Source organism: Tympanuchus pallidicinctus, unplaced genomic scaffold (assembly GCF_026119805.1).
Source record: "Tympanuchus pallidicinctus isolate F22 unplaced genomic scaffold, pur_lepc_1.0 scaffold27, whole genome shotgun sequence".
In the NCBI taxonomy this organism is placed as follows: domain Eukaryota; kingdom Metazoa; phylum Chordata; class Aves; order Galliformes; family Phasianidae; genus Tympanuchus; species Tympanuchus pallidicinctus.
The window spans coordinates 6228401-6241742 of record NW_026294744.1 but is presented as its reverse complement, the minus strand read 5'-3'; the positions used below and the strand labels follow the sequence as shown (position 1 = coordinate 6241742).

General features: G+C 44.2%; 1 long non-coding RNA gene and 1 pseudogene across 1 annotated transcript; one reads left to right on the top strand and one right to left on the bottom strand.

Moving 5' to 3' along the window:
• Positions 1-1407: 1407 nt before the first annotated feature.
• Positions 1408-11692, bottom strand: LOC128084523 (uncharacterized). The gene is made up of 2 exons (XR_008208571.1): positions 11654-11692; positions 1408-2090 (listed from the first exon to the last, which is right to left on the bottom strand). It is a non-coding gene; the product is annotated as an uncharacterized LOC128084523 (long non-coding RNA).
• On the top strand, positions 8133-10371 carry LOC128084517 (heat shock transcription factor, X-linked-like; annotated as a pseudogene).
• Positions 11693-13342: the final 1650 nt, after the last annotated feature.

Genomic DNA, 13342 nt, shown 5'->3' with positions numbered 1-13342 from the left:
AAGATCACAATTATTTCTCTTATTTGTTAGCCACTGCATATTTGAAAGAGCAGTAACCACACATCTCTTACATTTTCGCTTCTAGACAGGACCTTTGGTTTGGAACAATCTGAACCACGGCATTTTGGGGTTTTTTTTGTTTTTTTTTTTTTCCTCATCTCCTTATTTCATTAGAGGTTAATTTCAAATGGAATTTTACAATTGCAGTGCCTGGAATACACAGTAAACACGTTCAACTGTGAGAATGATCATCAGATCAATGGCAAGTCTGTCACTGCATCCAGGTTTTGGCCTGCTTCCAGATGCCACAGTAGGCTTTATCTCACGTAACTTTAAAAGTCCCTGATACAGGCACACCTGTTTTACATTACAGTCAATGATGTCTGCAGTCACTTATCTGCTTGTGTAATGTATGTTAAGTTAATTGTCCTGTATAATCCATTGACAATAATAAGATACCACTGGGAGCGCTGGACCTATTCCTGGACATGATCACTTGTCCTGCTGATGCAGATGTTTTCTTCCAAAATGCATTCAATAGCCCAAAGAAGGGAATATGATAGATTTCCTTATCATGGCAGCGCAGACACAGGCAGATGTTGACACACTCTGGGAGACCAGGATTGCTTAAATATTCACATCCTACAATTACTTTTTCAAAAAAGTGAGGAAACTCCTGATGCATATTTTGTCTCAATGCATGATTTGCAAATTTCTGCACATAATTTTCATGAGTTTGAGTGCTGTAGTTATAAGTCTAGCTAACCAAACCAATGCTGGGAATATGCAAATTAAGAAAAGAAACATTCAGAGATACCTTATTATGCAAGGTGGAGGCTGACATACCAGTGACAGCAAGTTACTCTTGTTCCAAGCACAAAAAAATTATTAAACATGGAAGAAAGTGAGTAGACATAGAGTCGCTACCATGGAATATTTTCTGATGCCTCTGGCCAGAGACTTCCACATGATGTTGCCAGACCACTGCATGCTCATTTCTGCTCTTGGTGCCTCGCATTGGTACTGGAGTGCCCTGCAGTAAATGCTTTACGGTATTTTCTTTGACAGAAAAACCACAGACACCAAAAAAAAAAAACAAAGCAAGCAAACAAACAAAAACAGATGATGTTATAATTGGATGATAAGATTATGCTACAAGAGATACGTATAAAGCCAGCTTACATGGAGTCAAAAACAGCCACCCCCAGTTTCTGCAATCTTCTATTTTTTGAGGTGTAACAGTATTCAGAATCCTCTGAAACTTGTAAATCCATCCTAATAGGAAAGAGCGTACACTGCTGGGAAATTGCTACAGAGCATCATCAGGTCTCAACAATAGCTCAAGTAGTAGTAATAAAAGGCAACAAATAAATTGCACAAATTCTGTAAGGTAATGTCAAAGAATAATTGTTACATTTTCAGTTTACACTGACAAAGTAATTAGATCTGCATCATTCTCAAATTATGACTTCTGTGCAATCTCTGACACCTCCAAGCCTAAGCCTAAACCTAAGCATAACCAGTACAGACAGCTCTTAGCCAGAGGGGGTCAGATGCTCACAGGGAAACTGACTTTATACTACAGAACCACAGAAGTTGTTTTCATAATAGAAAGTAAACTAAAGATGTAAATAAGGACATTACTTTCTTTTGTTTTCCTCGTAAGAGTTGATACATCTGGTGTCTTGGCAATTAGCAGGTTTAACAAATAAAGCTAACTAGATTTGTAAGTAAGCAGAAAATAATAGGAAAGAATGTGCAAGTGGATGATCTACTGGCAAATACACATGCTATGCTCAAGGAGAGAGGAGAGAGAGCAGCCAGCAATCAAAGCAGAGACATGGAATGAGAATTTGGTTCTGCCCAGTGTGTTGCAAGGAGAAAAGTGCAAACAAGAAGCACAGTGACCTCATGCACGCAGGCATTCACTGGTGTCTGAGAAGGGTGACCACGGGGTGCCTGTGTGCCAAAGCTCATTCTCTGCTAGCACAAGCAGGCTGTTCTCTCTAGAGGGCAGGGATGTGACGAGCCCAGCTCTGGGCTGAAGGAAGGAGAGAAGCTGCACTACCGCACAGGTGGATGCCACATCTCTAGAAACAGGAATAAGAGTCAGCGTAGGATTTCAATTGCCAGATCACAATAATCCTTATGAGAATGGCCCCTGGGAAAGCTGGCAAAGAGATCACGTGCTCCCTGACCATGCAGCAAAAGGAACGATAGGCTCCAACAGCACTGCAGCTGACATATCCCCAGGTGTAGGAAGAATCTCCTCCTTGTGGTGTTGGGAGTTCTCTGAACCACTTCTGAAAAAGAAGGAGGCACTGCCTGTTCTGTGATCCTGACTGATCCTTCCCAACAAACGTGGGATTGTTGGGATAAGACCCACGTGCAGTAGGACACAAGGTGGCCTCACCAGTGGCTCTCCACTCACTAAATATCTCACTAGTTCTTTGTTTTTGTTACTTTTTGTTTGTTTAAAGAAAAAATATTAAATATTAAAATGATTTTTGTTACCTCTATACATTAACTTTATTATACATTTATGAGGAATGCTCCAAAAGCAATGTCTTCTGTTTTATTATGTTGGCTTACATTGTCAGTTGGCAGAATGGCAGTAGAAGCTGAATCTTCCCACCAATATTCCATTGCATTTTGTTGCCATGTGACAGATGGTACAGATCTGCAGCCTGACAAAGTGGCGTCTGCCATGGAAGTGCCAAAGAAGCAAAGGTGTGTCACTCTGTGCAGAAAAAAAATGGCACCCATTGGCATTTACCAACACTTGGTGAACATCTATGGCGATCAAACAGAGAATGTGAGCACAGTGAGGTGGTGAGCAGGGGCAGGCTCTTGTTCATTGCTGGTGAAAATACATATTAATGGCAGAGGCAATATTGAAAAATAGTGTTATGTAGCTGAGAATTTGCTCCGTGAAGCAGTGTTATTGTGCTCTTAGTATCAGTTGTAGTTTCCATGGAAATAAATAGGAGGCATTACTTTTGGAGCAACCTTTGCAGCCCAAGACAATTCGTATTCATTCAACTTGGCCCAGGCAAGCCAAAAACTCAAACACCCATGTATTCAAAAGTATTCAAAAGCTAGATTGATGATACATCAAATAAAAACACAGCAAAATAGAATCATAGCACTATAGAACGATTAAAGATAGAAAAGATCTTTAAGATTACACATCTACACTTTTCTTGAACACCTCCAGGGATGGCGACCCCACCACCTCACCACCTCCCTGGGCAGCCTGTTCCAACATCTGATCACTCTGAGAAGAATTTTTTCCTAATATCCAACGACAACCTCCCCTCGCACAACTTGAGGCCATTTCCTCTTGTCTTATCGCTACTTAGACTGAAAAAGAGGCTGACCCCAACCTCCTTTCAGAGAGTTTCAGCAATGGATGCGCTCTCTAGGCTGGGCCAGGCTTCTCAGTGGGGCAATCACAGTGTGAGCTGCGTCAGGATGCATGTAGCCTGCGGGCTGCAGGTTGGGCATGCCTGCCATGCAGGGTGTGTTTGCTGGTGTGTTTGTTCACAGTCGGCACTGCTTTGCTCTTCTACTGCCAACAGACTGATTAGTCACTGCCTGGATTTGTCATTACCAAATCTTACCTCTTACAGCTTTGTTGGTAATATAAAACCAGAGAAAACATTTGTCGCTTCCCCTACTTTGTATTCCAACCCATGCTGCTGAGATAGCATGGGATCATAGGGTGACAAGGCCTGATCCGCCCCTTCTAGATGTAAGCCCAGGGCACAGGCAGGGATACCCCTCAGCAACTCCAAGTGCTTCAGCTGGAGGGCACCAGCAGCAAAATCACACCAGCTGCCTTTCCTTGGCCGCCTGAGGGCACTGACCAGGACGCACCGCCTCCCACTGTGACCAACACACCCCTGGTTCCTCAAATTGCTCTGTGAAAAAAGCACAAGGCCTCAGGATGCACGCAACAATGCCCAAAGCCAAGTTAAATCTAGAGCAGCTTTTGCTGCTTCTCCCTTGCCTTCACCTTGGCCTGCTCCAAAAGCAGTTATTTCAGGCCTGCAAGCTGTTTGTGCAAGAGAATTCAAGAATCTTTGTAGCTTTGTTACTCTCTGCTGGTTAGGACTCTTGAATAGTTAAACAAATGCAGAGAGCATTGTTATGAGGAACTGACCTGAGGGGAATGTATTCATGGAGATGTTTCTTTTTCTTGCCTGGAAGTCGACGTGCTCTCAGTGTGCAGCACAAGTGGGGCTGGTAGGGTTAAGAGGCAGTCTACCACCAATGTACTGCCACCAGGCCCTCAGGATATAGGGAGGGCTATGTCACGTTTTGCACTGAGCTGCTGAAATTACAGTATAGGTTTAAATCCCTCATTAAGCAAAGGCCTTGCAAAAGTGTTCTCATGTACCTACCCCAGCACGTGCTGTGTGTTTCTAGCAGGTTCTCCGAAGAAAGTCCAACACTTTTAAGCAAATCTTTCAGGAGCCTGTATACGCCTTGAGCTACAGCTGCTGCCTTGTTTCTGAAAATGCAGGACAACAGCAATGCAAACGAGATGCAGAAATGAAGCACCTGGGCCATCTCATTATATTTTGATAGAGGCACTTTCACTTTGTCAGCATATGGGGTTCTGAAAGCAAGAGGGGATAATGTGATGCTTTAACAATCTTTGAAATTAAGCAAGTTCCCTGGTGAATTTCTTAAGAAGATAATTAGAAAGGATAACTTTACTGTAAATGAGAAAAACACAAGGAAACAAAATATGAAAACATACATGACAGCATTTTGTAAGAGTAGAAAATAATAAAGGAGGAAATGCCAAAATCAGATGGCACTTGTTCTAAGCTTTCTCATAGGGTGCTCAGTGAGCACCTAAGCTATAGGCCATTTCTCTCCTAACCCAGGCCTGAAGCCAGAAACCTAAGAATGCCTTACTGCCTACAGAAGCTGTAGCCAGATCATCTCCCACTCTACAAAGGACAGTGAATGTATAGAGAGCAAGAAAAAAGTTTTCCTAAAATGCCTTCCATACAGGGTAGTGAGACGTCAGTCTCCAGTAACAGCTTTGTAACTCGGTTTATGTTCATTGCATGACTTAATGGTATGAGAAACAGAGCATATAATTAGTGTAAATCAGTTGATGAGCCTTAGTTGGAACTTGATTTGACCTCTGCTGCCTTTTGTCTTTACACATCTCAGCCAAACTCAAGCATGCAAGGCGCACAGCACAGCTACGTTCCTTTGGCTTCTGTCACATTTGTTGCTCTTTCTTGATCCTGAAACCAAAATGACTTAGTACAGGCAATATCCATTCAAGAAACAATAACAAAATAGTGATGGTCCCACTAAAATTTGTCACAGAGGAATTATCAGCTTGGTATACTTATTGATATAATTTCAAAGAATCCATTTCAACTACAACATTACACCAGGACTGCCTCTCCCTTCTTGCAGGCATTTGCATTTCTACTAGGCCTAATAATGAAAGCATTAGATTTTAAAACTTAAGAGCTATTGTGCCTTTATCTTGATGAGGTGTGGCAAGAAAAAATTCAGAGAAGAAAGGCACAGGCTTGCTCTGTTTACATTCACCATGCGGGAACATTCATGTGCTATTGTTAGTCCTACAGAATTGCCAGCTCCATTTCGGAGCTGAGGCAGGACAAGTGCAGTGGGATTTCTGCATAGTGAAGAAACAGCAAGTACAGAGTAATGTCAGAGAAACTCAGACATACACAGAGGACCATCCCATTAGTAGTTGATCCTTTTTCAGAACCATACTGAGTTAGTGTATATAGATGTTGATATTCAGTATTCAGTCTTAAATAAGAATTACAAGACATGGGTGTTAAGTTGTACTTTTGAGCATCCTGGGTTTTTTTTTGTTTTTGTTTTTTGTTTTTTTAAGCCTGATCTTTCACAGACAGCTTAACATTTGATGGAGATACTTCTATGGAAGAATTCTTCTAAATAAAGCAAATACATGTGGCTAAGAAAAGCTAGACAGACACACTCCCGACACAAATGACATGACCATTTATCTGAATTTAAATACAGGTGCCTGAGTGATTTAGTCATATGATACATGTTTCTAGACATGAGGAAAAGTGTGTGTGTGTGTGTAAATTTGAGTTTGCTGGTAGAAGTAGTGCTCTGAGCAACTTGTGGTTCTTTTTGTTTGTTTTTTTTCTGAAGGAGACTAGAAAAGCCACCTTATTGCTGTGGAATGTAAAAGCAGTAGAAAAGATGAAAAGATTGTTTGAAATAAAGTGCCTATGGCAAGCAAGAGCTGAGTAGAGATTAAAATACCTGCAGTTTCTGAAATATTTTTATTTTCCCTTTTATTTTATTTATATCCCATAACTTCATTAGCCATAATTACTTTTACGGCCTGGAAATCTGGTCCTAAGCTTCTCTAAAATATGCCCTATAGCACCGGCTGAAATGATTTATTTACATACTTTAAAATGTTACACAGAGCAAGTCAAGAGGTTCTACAGCTGTTGAAACCAACTCTGTTCAGCTAAAAGCATTCAGTTTATTTCAGGTTTGGGAGCTTCCCAGAAGCCCAGAGCAGTTAGATCTCATTACAGGATTTCATTGCTCCTCAGAATATTTCTTCATATTTTCCATGCATGGCAGCGCAGAAGTGAAAGTACAGCTGAGCCAGCAAAGCCTGTGGTGTAATCTCTAGCCTTGTCCCTTCACTCTTCTTTTTCCATTATGTGCACCACACAAGCGTTCCTAAGGATTTCTTGAAGCTCCAAAGAGATGAATGCTTGAAATTCCACTGCTGCTCTCCTTTTCTGATAGATTTCTCCACTGCCCCTACCTACCAGAAGGCATGTTCACATGTTCATAAAATGCCCCCTTTGCTCATAAAAGCAGTAAGTTTTAGGTTTACTGTAGTTTCTACTCAATTGCCTGCAACACATACTGAGTCTAATGATCCTCCATAGCTCCCCAGACCAACTCTCCCCTCCCCAGATCTTCCAAATCCTTCAAAGCACTGCAGAACCACAGACTGATTCTTAAGATGTCAATGCTGGGAAAGCTATTTGGAAAGCATCTACACCTATTCTCAGCCTTTTCAATTGCTGGAACTCTTCAGGCCTTGAGGCAGGGTCCATCTAGTCACAGAATAACAGAAAGGCTGGAGATTATCTAATCCGAATACCCTGCAGAAAGCAGAGTTATCTGGAGCAGATTGCTTGGGGCAGCATTGCCTTGACCAAATATTGAGACTCCACAACCTATCTGGACAACCTATTCCAATGTTTCAGTGCTCAACCACTGTTTGGTTTCAGTCATACATCCTGTGTTTCAGTTTGTGCCCATTGTCCCTCATTCTATCAGTGGATTCTAAGAAGGAAAACTAGATTCTTCTCTGTAAAGTCAAAGAATCGGAATGATACAGCACTTAATCCTGTACAGATGGGTGTGATTTTAAATACTTAGAGAACATCCCTGATTTTGTTGGCTTGCCTTCTCTATCTCTAAAATACCAAAATAAAAGGAAATAAACCATGGAGGTGTTGCACGCTTCCAGTTTACACCATCAGCAAAGTGCATTTAGTGTCTTTGTTCAAGTTGGGCCTACAGAGCAGTCTCTGCACCACTGCTGACATTGCAGAGCATCACCTGGGCACACAGCTACTCTCTTGGACAAGCTCTGCTATGGAAATCACTCAGCATTGGCAAGAAGTGGCCACAAACTGGGAAGAGGCTGCTACTGTCTTCTGTTACTAGTGCTTGGGAAACTGATTTCCAGACCATCTCCAGAAGCAGAGGGACCCAGGAGGCCAGCAGGGAGCTACTCACAGGAGCACACAGGAAAGGGAAGCAAGGCCTTGGTGAGGGATGGTCTCCTTACAACACAGCTTTATTTCCCTCTCAAGTTCAAACAGCCATGGCTCAGGGCAGAACCAGCAACAAGTGCGACTCAGTGACATCAGTTTGGGCAGCTCCAACCAGTCCAGCCTTGGGCAGCACACGCTGGTGTCACTGTGATGACACAAGGCACCAAAGTGATATCTGAGCATCTCCCACCAGAACACCCAGGCAGTGCCGGTGGATTTCCCTTGCCAGCAGGCAGGGAGAATACTGGCTCACTGCACAAATGGCTGCAGGTGCAAGCTTTGGACAAAGTGAAACAGGAGATACTGAAATGGAGTTGTCTGCAGCAGAAACAGCTTCTGCTGCTGATCCTGAGGAGCTGATCAAGACTCCTGTAGGCTCCATTTTTACTGACCCTACAGGACACAACCAAGCAGCAGCTGGCCACGCTGCTGGAACATCAATACAGGAAGAACAGGACTCACCGATGTTTCCAGAAGAGGAAACCAAAGGTTTACCTCGCAGTCCATCTGAAGAAAGCATTGGCTTAGCCAGGGTTTTCTCATCCCTCAGCTTCCCACAGAAACTCTGGGTACTGGTGGGAAGTGACCAAGTGAAGAGCATTCAGTGGGGTCACAGAGGAAACTGCACTGTAATCCAGAAAGAAATGTTCAAGTTGGAAGTTCTGGCAAGGGAAGCACCTGCGAGAGCCTTTGAGAGTACCTGCATGAAGAGCTTTGTTCGCCAGCTTAACCTGTATGGCTTCACCAAAGTGCCACAGCACTTGGAAAGATCTTTTCTTCCTCAATTACTGGCCGAGGAAGAAGCATTTGCTGCCCATAGGAAGGTAAGTACCTAAATTGTTCCCCATACTAACCAGCTCTTGCAGAACTCGGAGAGAAGGAGGTTCCATTAAAATCAGCTTAGGTCATAGAGGAGGTGAGGATGACAACAGTCTCATCTTAATTTCTTTCTCTACATGCTTCAGGTATTTTAGAAGTAGCACTGCTGAGTAGTACTAGTAGAAATAAAACATATTTGGGCTATACCCAAATTTGAACCCATGGAATGGAAAAGTAAATAAATCAGAATGTGACAAACTCACTTATTTCCATGCATTTGTAAAATTTCTTCTCTTAGTCACCCTAAGCCGTAGGATTAAATTGATTTATTGGTGTGGTTATGCCCTGCAGATGGCTCAGCACCACACAGTCCTTCACTCAGTTTCCCCCTTCCTGGTGGTTTACTCGTGGGTTGAGATAAAACTATTAAGATAAAGGAAAATAATAAAAGATGTGTCTATATGTATGTATATATACATACATACGAATAATATACGTAACAAGAGGTGAATGAGAAATTGCTCACTAGCCCACAACTGAGGCTTAGCACCTTCTTCAGAAGTTCTTCTGTATGATGTCATATGGCATGGAATATCCCTTTGGTCAATTTACATCAACTGTCCTATCTGTTCCCTCCCAGTTCCCTGAGCCCTTTGCTCAGAATGGCCTTGGCTTCTGTCCAGCACTGCTTAGCAGCAACTTAGCAGACATTGGTGTGCTGTCAACATTGTTTTACTCCCTGAACCAAACCATAGCATCATACCAGCGCTCTGAAGAATACAGTTCCATCCCAGCTGAAACTGAGACACCCATCAGCCTTGTTAATACCTATATTTGTCCTGTGCCATTAGAAGTTCTATTTTCTGTATCATGCTTATCCTTCAGTTGCACGCTGACAGCACCTAACTCTTCTCCCTTATATTTTTTGGTTACTCCTGTACTCCAGCCCACACTTCAGAAGAGATTACCCGCAGCTGCTGGGACACTGCAAACGGAGAGTAGCCCACAAGAGAAGAGACATGGCTGCCCCTACCCCTGCCCTACAGGAGGCTCTGAATGAGAGCCCCCAGAGGAGCAGGCCAGATGCCTAACCCATGCAGGGAGTGGCTGCTGGGCCAGAGGAGCCTGCAGGCAGCAGAGCCAGAATGCACGCAGGCAGCAGCACCCATGGGGCCCTTGCCAGCCAAGCACCCTAAGAATGACACCCTTCAAGCCTGAGGAAGTGCTGCTCACATCCTGCCAGGCTCTGCTGCAGCACCAGCACTGGAACAGTGCCAGGCTCTGTCCTGCTCCATGCTGCCCCTGAGCAGCATCCAGATGCTGGGTGCCACTTGTGTTCCTCCACTACAGGGCACTCAGCCATTCCTGCTCCCCTCTTTCACACCTGGCTGTCCTCAGCAGGAGCTCCTGCAGCCCCTAGAAACACCACAGCGGCAGGTTCCCTGGGCTGCCTTAAATTTCCTTGGCTCCTGCTTTGCAATGGCCATGATGACAGCAGCCATGATGATGCCACCTGACTGACAGCCCTGTGCAGCCCCGCACTGCCCAATGTGCACCCGCAGCCAGCACTGGGCAGATGCAGGCCATGGGATGGCCCCATAGTGCGAGACCCACTGCAGACAGTGGGACAGAAGCCCCTAACTACATGTCCCTAAGCTGTAGCTCATAGGTGATTAGTTGCATGAATAGCACCTATCAGAGATTAACCTTTTTAGTACTCATACCTCTTTGTTTGCATATTTAACTACTTATTCATTCCATTCTTCTGGAAATAAAATGATTCAATAATAAACCTTTTCAGTTGTCGTGTCATGTAAAGTCATTGGCTCATTTCATGCTGAAGTCTCAGATCGAATTTGTTTCATCTCTCAACAGGCAACAGTAGCCGTGCTTCTAACACCAATTGAATGCTTTTCTCTAAACACTACACTCTAGATTCTTTGCTGTACAGTAAAGGATTGGGTAACATTTGTACAACATTTATATCCCAGCACAAGAAAGATGTGGAACTCTTGGAGCTGGTCCAGAGGAGGGCAACTAAGATGATCAGAGGGCTGGAGCACCTCTCCTATGAAGAAAGGTTCAGGGAACTGGGATTGTTTAGCTTGGGGAAGAAAAGACTCCAGAGAGACCTCACTGTGGCCTTCCAGTACATGAAGGGAGTGTATAATCAGGAGAGGGTACAACTGTTTACGAGAGTGGATAGCAATAGGCCAAGGGGAATGGTTTTAAACTAAGAGAGCAGAGGTTTAGGTCAGATATTAGGAGGAAGTTTTTCGCACAGAGGGTGGTGATGTACTGGAACAGGTTGCCCAAGGAGGTTGTGGATGCCCCATCCCTGGAGGTGTTCAAGGCCAGGCTGGATGTGGCTCTGGTCTAGTTGTTGGTGACCCTGCACATAGAAGGGGTTGAAACTAGATGATCATTATGCTCCTTTTCAACCCAAGCCATTCTGTGATTCTATACACCTCACACACTGGAAAGATCCTCCTATCACAGAACCATGGAACAGCTTGGGTCGGGAGGGACCTCTAGGATCATCAAGTTTCAAACCCCCTACCACTGGCAGGGTTGCCAACCACTAGAGCAAGTACTAGATCAAATTGCCCAGGGCCCCATCCAACCTGGCCCTGAACACCTTCGGGGCTCGAGCACCCACAGCTTCTCTGGGCAACCTGATCCTGCACCTCACCACTCTCGCAGTAGCAAAGATCCCCCTGACATCTAATCTTAATCTCCTCCCTGATTAAAAATCATCCTCCCTTGTATTACTACTATCTACCCTCATAAAAAGTTAATTTCTCTCCTGCTTATAATCTCCCTTTAGAAGTTGGAAGGCTGCAATGAGATCACCCTACAGTCTTCTTCAGGCTGAACAAGCTATATAATCAAAGAATATTAGGATGATATAATCTCAAAACAAACAAGAGAGTTAGGCAAAGCAGACTATGATAACAAAAGAGAATAAATAGAAAGCTTACCCCTATCCTAGGCTCACTCACAAACCACCAGCAGAGGCAATCTCCAGAAGAGATCCTTCCCCACTGGTAGCCAGCTCTTCAATAGCTCTAAGAGGGATGGAGCCTGGCTCCACCCCTTCAGGCAGCACAGGTGAATTGCCTCCACCTGTGCTCCTCTGGCTGACTCATGGCTCGCCTCAGGTGATCAATCAGAGGTTCAGGCCCTGACTCAGCAGTTCCCATACAGCAAGCCCTCTCCCTTCAGCCTTTTTCACAGGAGATGTGCTCCAGCCCTTGGATAATCTTTGTAGCCCTTCTCCGGACCCTCTCCAGAAGTTCCACATCTTTCCCATGCTGGGGGCCCCAGGCTTGGATGCAGTATTCCAGTAGGGGCCATCTGAGGGCAGAAAAGCGTAGGCAATTCCCTCCCTTGCCCTGCTGGCCACCCCTCTTCTGATGGAACCCAGGATACCACTGGCCTTTTGGGCTGCAAGCACGCACTACTGATTTATGTTGAAATTTTCATCAACCAGGACTCCAAAGTTCTCAGCAGTTCTTCTCTCAGTTTCCATATTTATCTGGAATTACTTTGACCAAAGGCTTGCTTGGTTGAATCATAGAATGGTTTGGGTTGGAAGGGAGCTTTAAGACCATCTAATTTCAACCCTCTGCTATAGGCAGAGACACCTCTCTCTAGACCACGTTGCTTAAAGCCCCATTCAGCCTGGCTTTCAATGCTTCCAGGGAGGAAGCGTTCACAACCTTGCTGGACAACCTGTTCCAGTGTCTCACCACCCTCACTGTAAATAATTTCTTCCTAATATATAGTCTAAAACTTTCTGGATAGGCTTCTTTTGTAGAAATGTTTCCAAAGAGAAATAGAGGTGCTCAAGAAAGAAGCCTGGACTAAATGGATTTTCTTTTTGTCATGAGTTGGCCAGAAGAGCATAATTACTGGCTCACTGATCTCTACAAAACTGTTATATTCCTTTAAGTAAGCAGGTCTGAAAGCATAAAAGATTAAAAAATAGGAATTCTGTAAATTAATACAACTGTTTTGTGAACTCAAGGCTTTAAAATTAAAGGATTACAGATCATCAGGAATAGCAATTAGTCTAAGCTAGGACCTCTGCCATGCCAGCTTTAATGTATTTGCCTTTAATTCATCCATAAAACAGACATTTTTCGTGTTTCATAGAACCATAGAATGGTTTAGGTTGGAAACTTTGAGATCATCTAGTTCCAACTTCCCTGTTGGGGGCAACCAGATCCAGTGTCTTACCAGCTCCACAGTAAAGAATTTCTTCCTGATATCTAGTCTAAATTTACTCTTCCAGTTTTAAAGCCATTCCCTTGTCCTGTTGCTACATGCCTTTACAAAAAGCCCCTCCCCAGCTTTCCTGTAGGCCCTTCAGGTACCAGAAGGCCGCTATCAGGTCTCCTCAGGGTCTTCTCTTTTCCAGGCTGAAGAGCCCCTGCTCTCAGCCTGTCCTCACTGGGGAGGTGCTCCAGCCCTCTGATTATCTTTGTGGCCCTCCTCTGGACCAGCTCCAACAAGCCCATGTCTTTCTTACCTTGAGGGCTCCAGAACTGGACACAGTACTCCAGGTGGGGTCTCACAAGAGCAGAGCGAAGGGGCAGAATCCCCTCCCTCGACCTGCTGGTCGCACTTCTCTTAATGCAACTCAGGATACACTTGGGCTTCTGAGT